At 38.6% G+C, this 21330-nt stretch overlaps 1 long non-coding RNA gene across 1 annotated transcript in view; it reads left to right on the plus strand.

The window, feature by feature from the left end:
- Window positions 1-738: 738 nt before the first annotated feature.
- LOC111561739 overlaps window positions 739-21330 on the plus strand; it is a 277745-nt gene continuing 257153 nt past the window's right edge. The window contains exon 1 of the long non-coding RNA XR_006583281.1: window positions 739-2539. This is a non-coding gene — a long non-coding RNA (uncharacterized LOC111561739). The remainder of the gene's footprint in view (window positions 2540-21330) is intronic.

Below are 21330 nucleotides of genomic sequence, written 5' to 3' on the forward strand. Positions count from 1 at the left end.
TGCAGGAGCCCATCTTTATCTCTAGGAGCCTCTGGCAAACAGTTCCATTTCAGCTCAGGTCTTTTTGTAGAAGGAACTTGATGTTAAAAGCAGCTGGCTCCTTCTGCCCTCAACCCCCTCTGGTGGTTAACACGTTTATCATCTTTGTTCTGAGTCGCACTCAGTCTGGTTCCATTTTTATTTCTGTTCATTTTTAATGAGTTAGTAACTCAGCAATCCTGGCTCAAAATCTCTGGAACCATGGGTTGTTAATAAGGATTGAATCAGCTTGCTGGCTCATAATAGGCTCTGAATCCAGTAACATTCATGGTGTTCATTTACTTGGGTGGTTATTGGATCCCAGTAGGACAAAGGGTTAACGAGAAGAATCCAGTCAAAGCCTCTCTGGTTGCCAAAAGAGCTCTAGTTGCAGAACCTCTGCCTTCACTGAAGCATCAGTCTTCAGAGGAGGATGGTATACCCGCTTCTATTATCACTCATTTGGCTTTATAAGAACTTCCATGTCTTCCCAACCAGTAAGCGTGTAAGAATTGCTTCAAACTCTATGAAATACATGCTATGACAATTTTCTCATTAGAAATTACCTACAGGGGTGCCTGGGTGGCTCGGTCAGTTGAACGTTGGACTTCAGCTCAGGTCATGATCTCGCGGTCCGTGAGTTCAAGCCCTGCGTCGGGCTCTGTGCTGACAGCTCAGAGCCTGGAGCCCGTTTCAGATTCTGTGTCTCCCTCTCTCTCTGCCCCTCCCCGACTCATGCTCTGTCTCTGTCTCTCAAAAATGAATAAATGTCAAAAAAATTTTAAAAAAGAAATGACCTACATTACAGCTGTAACTGTATATGCTGAACCTTATGCAGAATGATAATAGAACTTAACTGAGTAGTCAGTAACTTGTATCCAAAAGCTACCATCATCACATATGCCAAGGGAAGCATCGGTGAGTATATTTAAGATGCATTTAAATGAAAAAAACAAACAAACAAAAACAAAACAAAACAAAAAAAACAGAAATAGTGAAGTAGAGAAATCCTGATTGTAGGATGAATAAAGCCATATTTTGTTAAACCCAAATGCTTACAAGATTATATACAGAAAGATAATTTGTGCACAGCATGTAAATAATCATGATGCTCAGTGGGAATTATTTGCATTTTAATTGCTACTAGTAATGGAGACAGTTGTGTCTTCTTATTTTCATTAGAAAGAATGGTTTACCATAAATGTAATTCAAGTTTTTATCTTAAAAATGGTACTCTAAAAATCTTGGTCACATTCTTCTTTTATTTGATGTTCTTCTCTTTACCTCTGTTTCGTTTGTTGCTGTTGTCGTTTAAATCAACTGTTCTAACTGATTGAATAGGGCTCAAGGTAGTCTGTGTATGGTTTTCTGAAAGCCAGCCTGCAGGCTGAATTAGAAACAGCAATTGTCTCTTTGAAGAGAGGAGTTGAATTTGAAGTGTCATTAGTTTAAGTGCCAGGGTAGTACCCTACAGCCTTGGTTACTTTTTACACACCATATCCTTAAAACACTTCTACTATAACTTTCTTCATGTTGTTTTTAAATGGTGTACCTTTTACTTTAGTAAACTTTCTTTAAATGAGAATTTTAGATGATGACTTCAGATAGAAAACCAGTATCCTGTGCCACAATAGATGAGGGCCACAAAAAGAAATAATGGTGAAAAGAAGAAAATATTATTGAATTCTAGTTAAAAGCTGGAGCTTGCCAAGGCACTGAGCCTAAGGCTTTCTCTCTTTTGTTTACTTTGTGTCTCTCCTACTCTCTCCTTCTTTTTTGGTAAAGTGTAAAGATGTGTTGAAGACACCAAATGGAGACTTTCTTTAGACATATTGAGGCGTGTAGGGAAATTGAAAAGGGAAGAACTTTCTCACAATATGATTTAGTGGAATGAACATCTTCCCCAAACTCCACATTACCTTCACCTTAGAAAACAGTGCCCCAGGAAAGCCATCTAACAACTCCTAAGTTTAACAATTGGGGGTGATAGTGTACAACTCTCCAAGGGAAGCCAAGTTGGACCCATGGCTCTTATTCTCCAAGATTCTTTTTCCCTTTGGGGATTTTCACCAACTGCTGCTGCTGCCACCACAATGGCCTCCAGGTGAGCCTTCCCGGACATTCTGGCTCAAGCAGGAACAGAGGCTTCCCTCCTTACTTCCTCCTGGAAATTTAAATAAGACTTTACAAGCAAATGGCTTAATAAAAAGGAAACACACAGAATGACTTAGTCTTCCTTTTCCTCTTTGGTTTGGAGTTTCCCAGAGACAGTGGTTCTCAAACTTAAGCTTGCATGGAAATCACCTGGAAGGCTTATTAAAGGAGGGTGTGCTGGACTTACTCCCAAAATTCTGATTCAACAGGCCTGTGTTGGGGCTGAGACTTTACATTTCAAACAAGGGAGCAGGTGAGGCTCTGGCTGCTGGCCGGGGAATCACCCTGGGAGAACCACTATCCAGAGGAGACCTGTTACTGCCTGGTGTCTACTGCCTGCCTGCTTTTCTGAAGGCCCATATTTGAGGTATGTGGCGAGACTCTTTAAGGGCCGGGATATAATTCTAAAATGGAAAGGCAGCTGGAGTCATAAATAAGATGGAGTTGAATTCTCTCTCTCTCAAGTGAGCAGAGATCAGCTCTTTGGTCATACCGCACAAATATCTCCCTCTCACTGAAGTCACCCAACAATATTTTCTCAAATCTCAGGAATTTCACTTCACTAATATTGACCTATGTTTCACAGTTATTGTTGGTCATGCTGCAAATGCCTGAGTGTGCAGGAACCCGGTTGTAGTTATTCAAGTTATCATTGCTTCCTGCTTTAGGTACATTTTTGGTACTGCATGAATGGATTTAATTGTCATTTAAAATGTCTTTGAGGGGCGCCTGGGTGGCTTGGTTGAGTGGCTGACTTTGGCTCAGGTCGTGATCTTGCCTTCGTGGGTTTGAGCCCCGTATCAGGCTCTGTGCTGACAGCTCAGTCAGTGCCTAGAGTCTGCTTGGGAGTCTGTGTCTCCTTCTCTCTCTGCCCCTCCCCCCACTCATGCTCGCTCTCTCTCCCTCTCTCTCTGTCTCTCCCTCTCTCTACCTCTCTCCCTCTCCCTCTCTCTCTCTCAAAAATAAACATTAAACAAATTTTTAATCTCTTTAAAATTATAATATTATGATTAAGCATTGAAACAAAATGTTACTGTGTATGAAGACAGGCATGGGAATAAGGCAGTGGGGCTTATGTTTGGTATTGAAACAAATAATTTGCCACTAGAATGATTGCAATTCAGTATTCTTAAAACAAGCTATGATAAAAGTTTCACTTTTAGATAGCAACATTTACAAAATACCTATACATAGTTTATAGTTATTTAAATGATGTGATAGTGAAAAATATTAATCTCACCTTAAAAATAAGACATATATAGATTTAAAAATTCCTTTAGGGGATGCGTGAGCAAAAAAATGTGAAGACCTCAGCTCTAGACTGCAGTTTTCCAAATGACCCTTGCAGTACTGGCACCTGGCCAAAATAAATTCTTTGACGGTCCATGGAAAAATGAGAAAGAAGGAAAATTTATTGATTTTTTTTTTAATGAAGCAAAATGTTTTCGGTTTAAAGTTCTGTCTTGTCTTCTGAAATAAGTTCCTTTCTACATTTTTGGAAGGGAGGAAGTTAGAATATCCTGTAGTTTCAAAATTATGATATTTATACTTAACAGGCTTTTTTTCTTTTCCACATTTCCTTTTAAAACAACAACTGTATGTTTTATAGCCCCTATACAAACCAGCTGCCCATAAGTAGATGAAGCTCAGTTTTCATTGTGCTGATACACATACATGTGTGGCCTATAATTTGCTAAGCTTTGCAGCTGAAAGCAGACAAAATTGTGAAATCCCTGAAGATATACAAAATAAATTTCAAACTAGAGGACTGTCATTTTAGGCGTAGTACATTTTAATCAGCATTATTTTACTTGGTGGTTCAGAACGTAGTAGCATGATGTACAAAAGATGTTGCTTTATTGACGTTTGATCAAACAATATCCCGGCACCTAGATAAACCCATGCTTAATACATATGTGCTGAGTTGATTGATGACTGAAAGCCTTGGGCTGAAAATCCTACTTGTCTATAATTTTGCACTTACCTCTGTGGCTTTGATAGAACTCATAGTCCTGAATGGTTAAGGGGATAACTTTAAGGCAGACCCACATTTGAGGCAGATTGGGAGATGGCGCAAGGAACAATATTAACAGTACACAAGCCCTAAAGCAAACACACACAGTTGCTGATGGGAGGCACTTATAAGAGCACAGGGGGTGTTGGGATGAGGAAGGAATAAAGGTTATTCTTGTACAGTCTGGCATATAGCCAGTATTTCAACATGTTGATGAATGGATGAGCAAATGAGATATTTGAAAAATTTTCCCGTTATGAATTTTTTCTCGTGAATCAAGTTATTTTTTTTAAATATTAGTCCAAGGTTAAATAAAGTGTCAACCACATGAAACAAATCATGTATTAGCCATGAAAGCAAGTAGTGGCTCCTATGCCACAAAAAGAATTAGGATTAGAATGAGTAAAAATCAGGTGGCTGGCAGAGTAAATATTCTAACAATTGGACTGTGACTTAATGAGAAATCGGCTCTTTTATGTCTTCATTTATTTTTGTTTGGGTTTGTGGGGATATACTGGATTAATTTGCTTCTGATGATTGTATCCTTCTTGGGAGAAATGGAACAAGTGACTAGTTACTAGAATTACCTACCTGTGCATGGCAGATAGGCCGAGGTGAATGGAGAGAGCCAACATATGTTTTCTGTGTCAAGCACAATTTCACAGACTGAATTCTATTTGAAATTTGTTTTTATTGGTTCCTTCATTATTACACAAACAGAGCTAAAAAAAAAAAAAAGAAACCAAAAAAAAAAAAAAACCAAAAACAAAAACAACAACAAAAAAAACAGATCAAGTGTTTAAGCACAGAATCACATGATTTAATGTCTTACAGACACAAGGGGTCAGCATTTCAACATAGATGACTTGATGGCTTGGCTTTCTTGTTCAGTTCTGCTGCTCTGCACTGGCTTGATGTGCTTATGTGTATGAGGGTGGATAGGGAAATAAATTTCAATTTGTATTTTGCAAATCACTTTCTTTTCCAGTTTAGTATGTTGACGCCTTTCTTGGAGATGTAATCAATCTGATATTTCCATGGGAATGATATCTAACAGTGAGTCTGCGCAGCCTCACTGGTCCCTGTGGTTTCAGCAAGCTTCAGTGAGCTACTGATTTACATTAATTTCCCTCTCCCTGAAACAGTTTCTTAACCCACAGAGTCCTTAGTCAATGGTTGCTCAATAAATATACTGGATACATTTATTCCTGAATGGTACTATTTTATTGATGCCAGTTTTCCAGGAAAAGGGGCTATGGGGCTAGTGAGGTTATATGTTGATTCTGGGCTCATTTAGGGTTTCTGACTTAGTTCCACGATATCGCTCCATGTTTGATCTGACCTTTGATTTCCCATTCCTGACTCAGTGCAAGTGCTTGAGACAATATGCCTTGGGATATGTCATATTTTTCTCAGAATTAAAAAAACTTTACAGACAGGAAAATCCACTCCCTTTGGCAAACAGTTCTATGAGTTTTGACGAATGAAGAGACGTATATAAAACTACCATAATGAGGGTAAAATTCTGTCACCCCGAAATGTTTTTTTCTGTTGCACCTTTGTAGTCAACCTCTCCATCATAACCCTTGGCAACTACTGATCTGTTCCCTGTACTCATAGTTTTGCCTCTTCTAGAACATTATATAAATTGAATTAGGTAGTATGTAATATTTGAGTCTAAATTCTTTCACTTAGCATAACGCATCTGAGATTCATCTATGTTTTCTTGTTGTTTTAATAGCTGGCTAGTATTCTATCATGAGCATGTACCACAGTCTGTTTAACCACTCACCAGGTAAAGGACATTTGGGTGGTTTCTGAGTTTTGGTGATTATGAATAAAGCTACTATAAACATTTACACACAGGTTTTTCTGTGAGCATAAGTTTTCATTTCTTTTGGGTGGAGTGGTTATTTAAAATATCCTTTAATTTCAAAATTATGATGTTAGTACACAATAAACTCTTTCCTCCTTGCATTTCCTTTTATAGCAACAATTATGTGCTTTACAGGCCAGCACAAGGAAGCTACCCATAAGTGGCTGAAGTTAAATTTCATTTTGCTGCTGAGAGATATGCAAAAGTGTGGCTAGAGGCGCCTGGGTGGCTCAGTCGGTTAAGTGTCAGTTTCTTGGTATCAGCTCAGGTCATGATCTCAGGGTTTCATTGGTTTAAGCCCTACATCAGGCTCTGCTCTGGCAGTGTGGAACCTGCTTGGGATTCTCTGTCTCCCTCTCTCTCTGTCCCTCCCCCACTCACACTATCTCTGGCTCTTTCAAAATAAATAAATAATCTTAAAAAAAAAAAAAAAAGTATGGCCTATAACTTGATAGGCAGCTGAAAGAACCTAGGAGTGGAGTTGCTAGGTCAAGGGTAATTGCTTAATCATTCTCTTCAAAACCCTCCAAACTTTCATAAAAATTGAATACACATACAGAATGTAGATTCCTGCACCCAGAGAATGTTCATGCCCTTACAGAATTTAAACCTAAACAGTAATAACATTTTTTTTTTTTGAGAGCGAGCACACACATACGAGTTAGGGAGGGCCAGAGGGAGAGAGAGAGAGAGAGAAAGAGAGAATTTTAAGCAGTCTCCAAGACCAGAACAGGGCCTGAAGCAGGGCTCAACCTCATGACCCTGAGATCATGACCTGAGCCGAAATCAACGCTTAACCGACTCAACCACCCAGGCGCCCCAGTAAAAACATTTTTAACCCAGAAGAGATCTTATGTGACATTTAGACCTTACTTTATAAATGAGTAGTGTGAGGCCAAAAGAAAGGAAGAGTTTTGCTCAAGGTCATTTAGCTATCCAGCCACAAGTAGATCTCTGGTCTTCTGGCTTTCCTTCCAGGACTGTCAACTCTAATTTTCTTGCCATTTGGTAAGTAATGATAATGGATTTCAAATAGAAGTAACAAGAATAATACTCCACAATGTGTGATTTTATAATGTTTTTAATTTATTAAAAGTATTTTTATTTTGCCATAACCAGTCCCTCCCTAGTTTTTCCCATCTCAGTTAAGAGCATCACCATTCACCCAGTTACTCAGATCAGAAACTTCCTTATTATCTTTGATGCTCAGACTTTAGAAAGTTCCCTGTCACAGAGCAGGCATTCAATAAATATTCAGAGAAGGAATGCCTGAACAAATACATGTGCTTGAATGTCTAATATCTGGTATAACTCACACTTCTTTCATATCATAGGTTGAAAAGGCATTCACATGAACAGTCAGTCTCAAACATTTGACATGTAAAGCATGACATGCCTTTGGTATGCTTCTTCTTTATTTTTTTTTTTAATTTTTAATGTTTATTGTTTATTTTTGAGAGAGAGAAAGACAGAGTGTGAGTGGAAGAGGGGCAGAGAGAGAGAGGGAAACACAGAATCTGAAGCAGGCTCAAGGCTCTGAGTTGTCAGCACAGACCCTGATGCAGGGCTTGAACCCATGAACCATGAGATCGTAACCTAAGCGGAAGTTAGAAGCTTAGTCGACTGAGCCACCCAGGTGCCCGCTTCCTTATTTTTAAAATGACTTGAACTAATTAAACATATTTATAATGCAATGTGAAAGATTGTATTTGTTTTTAAATTTTTGTTGTTAACCTGTGGTGCAATATTAGTTTCAGGAGTAGAGTTCAGTGATTCATCACTTACATTCAACACCCAGTGTTCATCATAACAAATGACCCTCCTTAACACTCATCACCCATCTAGCCCATCTCTTGCCCACATCCCTACATCAACCCTCAATTTGTTTTCTATTGTTAAGAATCTCTTGTGGTTTGTTTTCTTCTCTCTTCTCCACCCACTTCCCTTATGTTCATCTATTTCATTTCTTAAATTGCATATATGAATGAAATCATATGGTATTTGTCTTTCTCTGATTGACTTATTTTACTTAACATAATACGTTTTAGGTCTATCCACACCATTGCAAATTGCAAGAGTTCAATCTTTCAAGAGGCAGGAGTTAAGATAGAAGAGAAGTAGGGGCATGTTGTGCTTTCCTTGTCCCTCAAACAAAGCTGTATTGAGGTCAGATACCTTGGAACACCCAGGAAATTGATCTGAGTACTAGCAGAAGGGGCTCCTTCTGGTGGTGTCTCAGAGGGGAGGGAACCCTTTCTGTGGAGAGACAAAAGGGAAAGATAGAGGGGTTGAGAGAGTGCGGTATTGGGTTCCCATAAAACAAAACCCTCTCCTGACCACAGACTGGAGAGTGAGAGGAACTGAGTGTTGCAGTTTTTTTGCAAACAGCACGTGGAAGTGTATGACTTTCCCCAGAGTGGATCTTTGGCATGTGCTCCTTGGGAGAAGGATGCTGACTTCAGAGTGCTTAGGGTAGAGTAGGGAGCTCCTGAGTCACATTGGGAGAGAACATTCCCCTTCTTAGAGTACGCTTATTTGGAAGAAGGTACATTGCCTCTTCAAGGCAAAAGACCCTGCAGGTGCCAGCAAAAAGTCTTTCATTGGCAGGATATAGAGGTGTGTACAGAGGGGAGATAACCTGGTTGCTGCTTTTCCAGTGATATCTCATAGATTCCATATAATGTGCAGGTGTGGGTCTATTTTTCTGGTATTGTATTTTTTTAATTTTGTAAGTACTTATTTACTTCTGAACCTTGGGATTAGTTTTATTGGTGGCTGGTAATACTCAGAATTCTGTTTACTATTAGGCATTTTATAATGCTACTTTATATGTCTCTCTTTTAAATAACAGCTTGAGACAAGATATGTTTTAATAGGGAACTATTTTTATAAGGAATACATACCAAACAAATATTAAGATTTTTTTGCCATGAGTGTGATAGTTTTGTTAATTGATAAATAATGTACTGTATGATATTAATTTCAGGTATACTATATAACAATTCAACAATTGTATACATTACTCAGTGCTCACCATGATAAGTGTAGTCACCATGGGTCTATGAGGTTTCAGATGCTTATGAGGTGTCTAATTTAAAGATCAGATAGGTTATATATTCAGATTTGGAGCTCATAAGAAAGTTGTGGGTCCAATATGGGTCACCATAGACAGGAAGTATCTTAGGTCTGGTTTTAAAAAGCACAAATTTCCCGAGTGACCAGTGGGTCACTGGGAATGACATTACTGAAGAAGTCTTTCTAATTGCACTCCTTGGCTTCCAGATTGATATATGCTACCTATCAGAGACAGGACAACACATAATGACCATTGGCATAAAGTATATTGTGAAAGCAACACCTCAGCATCACAGTGTATCATCTTTAAGCTGGCACCTTAAAAGTCCCTTCAAGGGACTGGTCCATTTTCCATCATGACAGCAATGTCTGGGTTACACAGTGTGTGGGAGACCAGCAGTAGACCAATCTACTTTTAGTTTTTACCAACTACCAAACTGATCTACCAACAACCAGGCCTAGGTTTCTTCCTCCTCTATCATTGGATGGGTTCTCCAGTATTCTATAACAGAACCAGTCTAGCATGCTCACATCTCTAGGCCCTTAGATCATTTCCTCAGAACTCTACCAAAACTTTTCTGGCAGTTCCCAGAGGCCAGTGAAAGCAAAAGCAGACAAAAAGTAGGGTAGAGGCCCACAGACTAGTAAAGGTGGTTTGAGGGGACCTGCAGACCACCAATGGTGTATACTACAAAGCCATAGGAATGGATGATGTAAAGAGAGGGTAAGGTGAGAAGGGCAAGGACTTGAGACATAGTCCTCCATTTAAGACCCCAATATTCAATGGTTCATGAGAGGCAATTACCAACAAGTGAGACAGGAAAAGAGTTGCAAAGAGATGATGCCCAGACAGGGTTTTAAGAGAAAAGGATTATTGCAATGAATTGGCAGATGCTGAGTCATTAATGATGTGATGTAACATGGGGGTCTGGGAGTGAACAGCCAAGAAAGAATTCTTGAAATGTCTTTGGTGCAAAAAACGTGGTTTTATTAAAGCACAAGGACAGAACTCATGGACTGAAAGAGCTACACTGGGATTGTGAAGAGTGAATGATGATACACTTATAAATTGAGAGGGGGTTAGGAATGCTGTAAATCTTTAAGAAATTTGGAAGCAAAGTTTTCAGGACCGTGTAAGATAAGGTCATTTACTACTGTCTAGTAAATCCTTAGTCATGAGACCCTTCAGATGTATATCAGGGAGCCATATGTTTGGAGAATGATTGCTAACATATATCTTGGGGCAGTGGGGGGTTGAGGGGGATAGAAATAAATGAAGTTTCCAAAGGGATTTTTGTATGTTAAAGAAGACTTACAGAATCCTGGAGGTTGGGCTAATGTCAATCTAAGGTTGCCTTTTGCCTCTAGCAGACCTCAATTAGGAGGTTGAGTTCCTGGAGGAAGGTCACTCTTCCTGTCCCACGTACTTGTCAATGGGCTGTAAGTTATAAGGAAACTTAACTTTTTCTACATTTTTTGCCTTTTTTCTCCACATCATTAAGTAATCTGAGAATTCAAAAGTATTCAGTGGATGTAGTATCATGGAGGAAAATGATGACATTGGCAAAAGCAGTGTCAAGTGGGACAGTGGGCCCAGCAGCCAGATTTAGAATGAAGAATGGGAGGGGGGTGCGGGGGGAGAAAATAAAGTCAAATAAAAAAACAGAACAGTGGAAGCAAGGAAATAAGATGATGGATGGGGAGGCTATGGAGTTAGGGACGATTTTTTTCATTGTTTATTTAAGTTTGGAGAGTGAGCATATAGCTTAATGCTAGTAGGTAAGAGGGAAATGCGGGGAGAAGAAGTGTGTGTGTGTGAGAGAGAGATAAAAGGGAGAGGAATTGATACTACTATGCATGATCTCTGAGAAGAATCTAAGCCAAGATGGAGAGATGGTTTTTTATGGTAAAAGACAATCTCCACCCTGAAACAGGAGGGAGGAGAAAGGGAGGGTTTAGGGATTTGGTGGTGGGAAGTTGAGGGTATGATGTTCCAATATGATGGCTTATTTTCCCTGAGTAGGAGTTAAGGCCATTTGCTAAGAGTTTATGGGTTAGAGAAAGTAAGAAGTTTGAGGGTAGAGGACAGTGTCTGAAGGAAAGCTCAGTTAGTGCACAAAAGGTGGGTGAATGACAACAGCTATGAGAGGGATAGACAGTGGTAAGGCTGAGTAACAAACATGAGGCTCAGCAGCTCCAGGGTTTGAAGAAGGTTGAAAATAGTTGTCTGGAACTTGGACTCACTTCCCACCTAAATTACTAGGCACATTAAGAAATAAACAAATTCTGTTAGAAAGGACTATAAAGGAATTTGGGTTTAATAATGAGCACAAAGTATAGCAAAGATAAAAATGAGAATATAGAATTGTTTATCATGAAGATGAAGTTTCTGGAGAGTAAACTGAAGAGTTTGGGAACAAAGATTGAAACAGGGATTAGGTCAGAGAAAACCCAGAGCGTTACTCAAACAAAAACTGCTCTGATTTCTTTTTCTTGTCTTCTCTCTCACTTGCTCTCTCTCTTGCTCTCTCACTCTCTCTCTTTGTTTTTCTCTTCAAACCAGTAAGGACACCATTCTTTTCTATTTATTATTAGAAACTGTTCCTTACCCAAGGCAAGTCAATTGGGATGGATTGCAAAATTTAATTAAAATAAAGCCTAACTAGAATTGACATTTATTGGCTACTCAAGTCTAAACTGAGGTGTGTTTTTAAAGATACATTTGTGTTTGGTCATTAATACAGTTCACCATTTTGCTGTGATTATAACTTAATATGATCATCTCTCTTCTTTTTCTTTGACCTCACCCTGACATGGTTGAATGTTTTGCTGTAATTTTTAAGTGATCTACATTTATTTTTATTTTTTAATTAAAAATTTTTTTAATGTCTGTTTAATTTTGAGAGAGAAAGAGACAAAGTGCTAATTGGGGAGGGGCAGAGAGAGGGAGACACAGAATCCGAAGCAGGCTCTGAGGTGTCAGCAAAGAGCCCAGTGCAGGGTTCAAACCCAGAAACTACAAGATCATGATGTGAGCTGAAGCTGGTTGCTTAACTGACAGCCACCCAGACACCCCTACATTTGTTTTTAAATGCAATGTATGTAACTATTAATCAAGAATTGGCTAAAGATGTATTTGTCTCCCAGTTCTATTAGAAGGCTTGTTACTATGAGTCCTTCAAAAACCAGTTGGGTCAGAGAGATCTATAAACTTGAGGAGAAGAGTAGGTATACCTATATCTTGCAAAGTAAGGGCATGTCTGAAGATGAGAAATTTTCATCATTTTTTTTTCCTGGCCGCCTTGTTTTTAGGTTCACAGTGTGTTTTGTTTTTGTTTTTATGTTTATTTGTTTTGAGAGAGAGAGAGAGAGAGAGAGAGAGAAAGAGCATGCAAGCAGGAAAGGGGCAGAGAGAGAGGGAGAGAGAGGATCCCAAGCAGGCTCTGTACTGACAGCACAGAGCTGACACAGGGCTTGAACTGATGAACCATGAAATTATGACCTGAGCTGAAACCAAGATACCCACGGTTAACTGACTGAGCCACCCAGGTGCTCCTTTCATAATTCTTAATTGTATACTTCATTAAACCTGAGAAGGTAGATTGAAACAATACAGACAGAAAAATAGGTTGGCTTTAAGTGGTTGAAACTTAGTAACTGACACCATGAGAACTGGGCTTTGGTAAGAATATTCTCACTGCTGCAGGGAAAGTGGAGTGGAAAGGGAGAGATTGGAGGGGAAAGAAAAGTAGGAAGCTGCTGTCATAGTCTAGGTGAAAAATAGCATGAGTCTAATCTACACACATGACCAGGACTACAAAAATGGTGAACGAAAAAATTCCTCTTTTCTCCTCTAGCTTCAACACTTCTGGTACCAAGTATTTATATAGGGTTTTTCCCACACCAACCAATTTTTCACTTCTCTGGACACCAGCTAAATGTCCTATAATTCACTTATGGCACTAGTGACCTGGAGTTAGCTCAGACCTCACAGTTTCAGAGCTCAGTCCCACAAGACTGTCCTTTGCTCAACCCTAGAATGCCAGTCACAAGTCTAGGTTGTCACCTGTGGTTCTGACTGACCAGCTGTAATCAGAGGTTCCTGTAATTCCCTGCCTCAGGTTTGATAATTTGAAAGAACAGCTCACAGAACTCAGGAAAAGAATGTACTTACACAGAGTATTGGTTTATTATAAAAGCATACAACTGAGGAACAGGTAGATGGAAGAGGTGCACAAGGCAAGATATGGGAGAAGGGATGTGGAACTTCTATGCCTTCCCAGCACCTCCAGGTGTTAACCAACCCAGAAGCTCTCTAAACCCCTTTGGGAAGGCTTTTCACGGAGGCTTCGTTTCATCCACACACTTGATTAGATTATTGGTCATTAGTGTTTGTCTCCACTCCCAACCCTTCTTACATCCCTGGAGGTCAGGGGGTGGGGATGAAATTTCCGACCCTTTCATCTCACCCTTGGTTCTTCTGGAAACCAGGCACGGTCACCTTATTAGCATAAAGTCAGGTGTGGCTGAAAGATGCTCCTCTCACCCTTGTTACTGAGGAATTTCCTAAGGGGGCATCTGGCTGGCTCAGTCACTTAAATGTCCCTCTTGCGGTTTGGGCTCAGGTCACAATCTCATGGGTTTGAGCCCCAGATTGCGTTCGAGCCCCCCCATCTCTGCCCTCCCCACTCTATTTCTCTTAAAATAAATAAACGTTAAAAAAAAAAAGAAAGAAACTCCCTCAGCTTTGGAAGCTTTGTGCTAGAAACTGGGGACAAAAACCAAAATGCATATTATTATATCATGGTTTCACTGATGGGGATGGATAAACTGCAGATATATAAATCCACACTTGATTGGTAACTGAGTAAGCTGAGGTCACTTTATACAGGGAAGCTCAGGATTCCTGACCTTATATTTTCTTCACTATTCCCATTCCAACTTCTTCTTTCCTGGTTTTCCCCCAAATAGCTTTCTGAGCCCTGTAGAATTTGTGTTCAAAAGGAACAGCATGTTTCCTGACATGCATAACATTAGGGAGGAGGGATGGAAAACAACTGCATAATTACTGTTGCACAATCACAATTGGAGCCAATTCTTCCAGCCTGAAATTGGCTCCTGGTTTCCCCTGGTGACATTTTCAGACCTTCATTATAAGTGAAGAACCTTGGTAACCATGTCACACATTTTCCTGTGGTCTGAAACACATTCATTTAATGAGACGATGACCTTTATTTATCCACAAAATGTGACCCCATTAGCTGTTAGCCAAACATACAGAGTGAAGTTGAGACAATGACTTGAAACTGAATCTCAGGATTGAGATGTTTTTCTAAACAGCATCTGGCCAAAATGTACAGGAATTACCTCCATCACTAGGGATTTTGAGAGAAGAGTAGATGTGTTACAACTCTTCAGCTGAGTGTGTATAATAGACTGTATAACTGTTTACTAATAGTGCCCCACTTGCAAAATATTGTACTTATCTGCCCCTTTGAAGTTAGGTTTGGTCATACACCTTGCTTTGGCCAAATAAATGTAAGGCAGTGACACATGTATCCTTTCCAGGTAGAAGTTTAAGAACCTGTGCATTTTGGCAGTGCTGCTTTCACCCTCTCCTTTGGCAACTGGCAACGTAGCCAGTGGCTGCTTTCTCATGCTGGGTCCCTGGGTGAGGACAAAGTGATGTGAAGCAGAGCCTTCAGCTGGCATTTGAGGGAAATGTCTTATGACTAAGATACAAACCTTCTTGTTTTAAGCCAATGAGGTTTGGAGCTGGTGCTACAACGTAGTCAACTTATCTTGACTGATAAAGGGTGTATATTTCTATTGCACATCTGTATTATGTATCTGGAGTCATTTTTAAAAGAAAGAAACACTGTGGGGGGGCAGAGGTAGTGTGGGTGTAACAAGAAAAAATTGGTAGAAAATAGTCTTTAAATTGTCACTGGAAATAGGTGAAAATAACACACTTGTTCTTTTATGTTTAACTACATATTGCTATAAAACTGATCAAATGTTTTAAGTGCTTAGGGGTAAAGAAGGAGGTGGAGGAATTGGAACTTCAAAATAATAAATGTATAAAGAAATGGAAAGTTCTCCAGATTTCGTAAAAGGATCGAAGCAGAGTGAACAGAAATGCCTCTAACCACAGACCAAAACAACTGTTGGCTGAGTGCTTCCCTAACCTGTCATCTGAGATTAGCCTTTGTCTGTGTTCCCTACATTGCCACTCAAATCTTAGAGGATCATTTCCACACTTGGAATACTGGAGGGGTCTCTCAGACCTGCTTATCACCCATGAGGTACACAAAGTGTGGTACTTGAAGACTAGGTAGAAATGAAGAAAGAAGTCTCTTTTTCTCTAAGGGGCTTTAGACTTTATCAGGTTGATAGATGTTTTCTTGGTTAGAAAGGATTTCCTCTGTGTCGCTTGAGGTGTTCTTCAAAGAGAAATGTGTAAATGTGGATTAAAAAATTTGATGAGGTACATGTATATATTGCAATATGATTACCACCGTAGCATTAACTAACCCCTCTTATGTCACATAACAATCCTTTCCTTTGTGTGTATGTGTGTGTTAAAAACAATTAAGATCTAGTTCTCTTAACAATTTTTTAAGTTTATAATGCAGTACTGGTCACTATAATCATATATAAATGTATCAAGTAAACACATTGTATACCTAAAACTTACACAGTGTTACATGACAATTATATCTCATTTTTTATCCGTTCATTTAATTTTTCTTTTCAATATGTAAAAATACCCATAACACAAAAGTCAAAATCATACAAGTAGGTAGACTCAGAGAAGTCTCCTTCCGATCTATACACCTCTACCCACATCTTAGCTGTCCCATGTATAAAATATTGTATTGGCTTACAATTTTTCCCTTCTGTATTTCTTTCTGCTTAAAGCAAACATATATTCGTAAAATATACATATATATATTTAAATGATCGCTTCTTTCTTTTCTTTCAAGTTTTTTGTTTAAATTTCAGTTAACATACACTATAATATTAGTCAGGTGTAGAATTTAGTTATATCATTTATAAAAATGTCTGATGAGAGATTAAAATCAGGGCCTGATTTTAGTGTTATTTTGAAGAAAGTAGCATGAGTTGCTTCATGTGACTCAAATACATTTTTCTTAAATTCCTTTTGGGTGCATGTATGTGTATGTGTGGAGGAGCTCCAAGGAATTAGACCTAATGTCATTGACTAGTAATGTACAAGTCTACTGTTTCCAGGGGGTTGATGAGGCTTATTGAACTGTGTTACATGAGAAATGTGGCTTCCAAAGTTCATTACAATAGCAGACCTGGTGTTAAACCTTTTCTCCAAGTAGGAAGTATGTGTTTTCACCAACAAGGTTAAAACATCCTTTTTAATGCAATACCTAGAATAGAATTAATTCTTTCTAAAAGAACCAAAATTTAGGTAAGGAGTACTTAGGTTTTTAGACAGGTGTGCAGACTTACTGTGGCTGTGGCCAGCATTTACTGAAATACAGAAAGAAGCAAACTCTTGCAAATATTGATTAAAAACCTGAATACTCTTCTCTGAGTAAGTACATAAACAAAAACTAAAACTTAGTTTATTACTATCTACAAAAACAGGTAAAGTGACTATACTGTTAAAAGGGATAGAAAGGGAAGTGAAGAAACAAACCCAGATTGTATCTTCAGCCTCACTAGAGCAAAGCTCTGGATTTGTGTGTGTAATCTGCCTACTAACCACATCCACTCAGGTATCTTTTTGTTAATGTTTCTTGATTTTTTGAGAGAGAAAGAGAGAGAGCATGAATAGGGGAGGGGCAGAGAGAGACCAAGGATCTGAAGCAGGCTCTGCACTGAAACAAAGAGCCTAATGCAAGGCTTTAATTCATGAACCCTGAGATCATGACCTAAAGGAAGTCAAGTCAATGCTTAACTGACTGAGCCACCCAGGTGCCTCACTTCAATTCAGATATCTTAACAGGCATCCAAACTTATATGTCCCATCTGCATTCTTGATGTGCCCCCTTCTTTAACCTGCTTTCCTGTAGTCTGCCCCATCTCAGGAAACTGAAATTTCATTCTTCCAGCTGCTCAGGCAAAAACTTAGGTGTCAGGTTTGACTCTCCTCTTTTTTCCCATATTCTGTATTCCATGCATTGGTACATTTGGTCAGCTTTATTTTAAATCTGTATTCAGAATCTGACAACTTATCATGGCCTCCATTGTTCTCAATCTGGTGGATGCCATCACCATTCCCCTTCTAGATAAAGCAAGAGCCCCTACTCCTCTCCTTCTTCCAAACTTGTTCTTTTAAAGACGCATCTCTGAAAAGCAACCATTAGGAATTTTTAATATTTGTGTTTTAAAATATTTCTAATATTTTTTAAAAAATATATACACAATTTAAAGGTCAAATAATTTCAGGTTGTTACTAAAACAACAGTCCCTTAACATCACCACCCTTCCTCCCATTTACAGCCTCCCAGAGGTGGCCACTTTGATCTCTTTTATCTGATTCATTTGGTAATGATCACATTTCATTAAATGACAATGCCCTTGTTTAGATGAGGCAATAAATGTTGCCAGTTACACCAAGACCACCAATGATTGAGACATATCCTAATTATGGAGGTGTTGAAATAAATGTGGAAAAATAAGGTGACTCAGAATTGAAGAAATGTGGCACTTTCATTCCTTTGAATAATATGCTTTTATATAAATTTACATGTATATATATAGTGTGTGTGTGTGTGTGTGTGTGTGTGTGTGTGTGTGTGTGTGTGTGTGTATAGTTTTAGGTTTAGGCATTAAACATTGACTTCCACTATGAGAGGTGAAGGTTTATAACACTTTTATACCCTCTCCCACTGCCCCCTCATCCACATATAATGCATTTTTTATTATACTAATATCCTATGCTTTCATAGTATGACTGTATAAACATTTTCAGAGCTGGACCATATGATATTCTTTAATTGTATATGTTGTCACTTCCTTTTCTTCCCTTTCTTTCTGTTTTTTTTTTCCCTAGAGTTACGAATTATATTTTTCTTAATTGCTTGAGTTTCTATATAATTATTCTCAAACTCACTCCCCTATGTACAAATCTTAGAAACATTCAGTTCTTCCTTTCAAAGCCTTATGATGCACTCTAGTCAGGAGTGACTGATCTCTAAGCATGCTTCAGAACTGTGAGCTTGGCATTTCTTTTCACCATCTTCCTGGATTCTTGTTCTCTCTCTCAACAACCCCTGTTCCTTGGATCTTACATATTCTTTCTTGATTTATTTCTTTGTATAGAATGTTCATTGTTATTTTTATGGGAAAGTTTCAAAGTAATGTTTTGAAAACTTGCTTGTCTAAAAATAATTTAATCTTCCCTACATTTAGTTGCCTGGGTATGAAATTTCAAGCTTGAGAATTTCTCTTAATGTTTAGAAAATATTGCTCCATTCCCCCCCCCCTAAAATCCAGTATAGCTGCTCTGTGAACCCTGTTTTCTCACTTTTTTGAAAATGCTCATTTCCTTGTGGCCAGAAACTCTGAAACTTTACAATGACTTGTCAGTAGTTCTTTGAATTATTTAATTGATTTCATCTCCCCCTATTCTCTTCCCATATTCTCTTCTCTCTCTTCTTAAATTTTTATTATTTTGTATATTGATCTTGTGGATTGTTGTCTTTTTTGACATATACATTTTATAATTTTTTTCTATTTCTCTTTTCATTAAAGCTTATTTATTTTGAGAGAGAGAAAGAGAGAAACAGTGAGGAAGGGGCAGAGAAAGAGAGGGAGACAGAGAACCCCAAGCAGGCTTCTTGCTGTCAGCTCAGAGGCTGACGTGGGACTCCATCTCACGAACAGTGAGATCATGACCTGAGCTGAAATCAAGAGTCCGATGTTTCACTGACTGAGCCACCCAGGTGCCCCTATTTTTTCTATTTTTGATTTTTCATCTTTGCTTAGTTTTCTATATTTTCTCTATCTTTGACTTATTTCCTAGAAGATTATCATGCAACCTTCTTACTGCATTTTTTTTCCTTTTTTAAGGCATACATTTTATTTCTTAAAATTGTCTTATCCAGATGTGTTTTTTAAACATTTAAATATCTGTTTCTTCTTTCAGAACATTGAAACTTGTTGACATTTTTTTCTCCTTATGAAGACTTTGTTTCTTCTAATTACTCTTTCTGCTTTTCAGTTTTCTCTTTGAACCTTGAAATTAATGGCTGTCCTCAAATATGTGTCAGTCCTGGATACCTGTTCATTTTTAAACTGGACACCAGAAAGCTCTTTTGGAAGCTGTGGGACTGAGCTTCATTCTAATATAACTTGGCTGAGCTATTTTGTTAATGAATACACAACGTGCATCTCTTCAGATCTTTTTTCTTGTAGCAATCATTTTCTTCAGAGAAGGATCTCCTTTTAATCTCCTTTATGATGTCCAGTCACACCACTGTCAGAAATCTGGGAGTAAGGGAAGATAGCTGAGAGTCTCAACTAGTCAACGCACAGTAGGTAAATTTCATTCAATTCCCCTTTTTTCAGTTTGGTACTCCTTCTGTCAAGTGATTGTCTCTTTATCCTGCTTTATTTTCCTTCTTAGCACTGTTTGCTGCACCGCCATCATATTTTCAGCTGTTAATTTGTTTATTCTTTGTCTTCTCCAGTTAGAATGTAAGGTCAATGAAAACATGGCTTTATCCCTTTTTGTTCACTCCTGTATCCCCAGTGTCTGATAATGCCTTGTAAATAGAAGGTGATCAATAAAAAAGTATGTGATAAGTTAGGTTAAATCATAGGGAACTTGTGCTATTCAACTGTTTTTTGACCTTCAAAATACAACTTCATATAGTTCAAACTAAATAAAAGAAAATCCAAACAGCTAGGGATTATCATCATTTTCCTAGTGAAATGGAAGTGATTTTAGGAGGTATTGAGTATCTCTTATAGTTTATTTTATAAAAGTAACCTAATAGTGAGGAAACTCAAGCCTAGAGAGCTTAAATGACTTCCCAAGAACAGACTGTGTTAGGCAGTCAGAGAACCAGGACCAGAATCTTGTGTAAACCTGATGATCTGAAGATAAACCTGTATCTATTTTAGTCTGTGGTCTCTGTTGGGTGTTTCTGAAGCAAGAGCGAGAAGAAACAAGCAAACACAAATAACAGGGCATTGAATGAAATTGTTTTTATTATATTGCAGGTTCAGCTAAAGGCTACAGACTTGGGTCAATAGGCAATATGAACCCTCATAAACTGAAAAGAACAACTTGGAAATGCCAAACCTCCCCTCCAGGGCCAGCCTTGTTCTTCAACTCACACCCCTACAACTACATCCAGTCTATATATGCTGACTACTGAAATTCATAGGGAGAGGGGCACTGATTCACAGTAATGGGTAGGCCTAGGAACAGAGGGTAATGCTGCTTTGTCTGTGCCATCTCCATATTTGGGTTGAGGATATGGTAAAGAGTTTGGATTATAAGTGCCCACCCAGATTGCTTCTACTATATGGCAAAACTGTTACTCTAGAGAGGTTTGTTGTAGTGAAACTTTGAGTACATAAATAAAAACCTTCAAGCAAAGTGATAGAAGGAAGCACATATTCCTACTTCTCCCATCGAAGAATGAGAAAGCTTGAGGTACTAAGTTATAGATTTACCTGTTCATAATGTAAATCAAATTGGAGGGCTCTCCACCCATGTAGGACTAAAAGAAACAAAGTTGATGTCCATAATACAGTCACTTACACTTCCAATTCCTGGTATTTATCTTCATATTTAAAGGAAATGTAAAACATTTATTGAGCAGATGGCAATCTACATAAGGCCCATGAAATACACCTGTGTCTCCCAGGCTGCAGGTACAATGAAAACAGCTGTTGACCTGGACCAGCATGTGTTAGTTTTCCATTAGCTCATAGTGTTCACCAGGCCATCTGTAGCTCAGAGCTAAGTAAATGGAGTCATTTTTCCGTGGTTGGCTCATTTCCATAGGTCGTTATGTAGAAAAGCTGATAAAACATGATTGCTTCAAAAGGTATAGGGGGAGAAAACCCTCTGAGATTCTGGCAAAGTTTCCAGGAAGGTCATCATTAACAAGGTTGTTCAATAAAATCCCCACTGCCTGTAGATACTTGAATAATCCTGTGGGAGAGGGTAGGTCCACTCAGATTGCTGTCAAATGTC

The sequence above is a fragment of the Felis catus genome, chromosome A1 (assembly GCF_018350175.1).
Source record: "Felis catus isolate Fca126 chromosome A1, F.catus_Fca126_mat1.0, whole genome shotgun sequence".
NCBI classification, from domain to species: Eukaryota; Metazoa; Chordata; class Mammalia; order Carnivora; family Felidae; genus Felis; species Felis catus.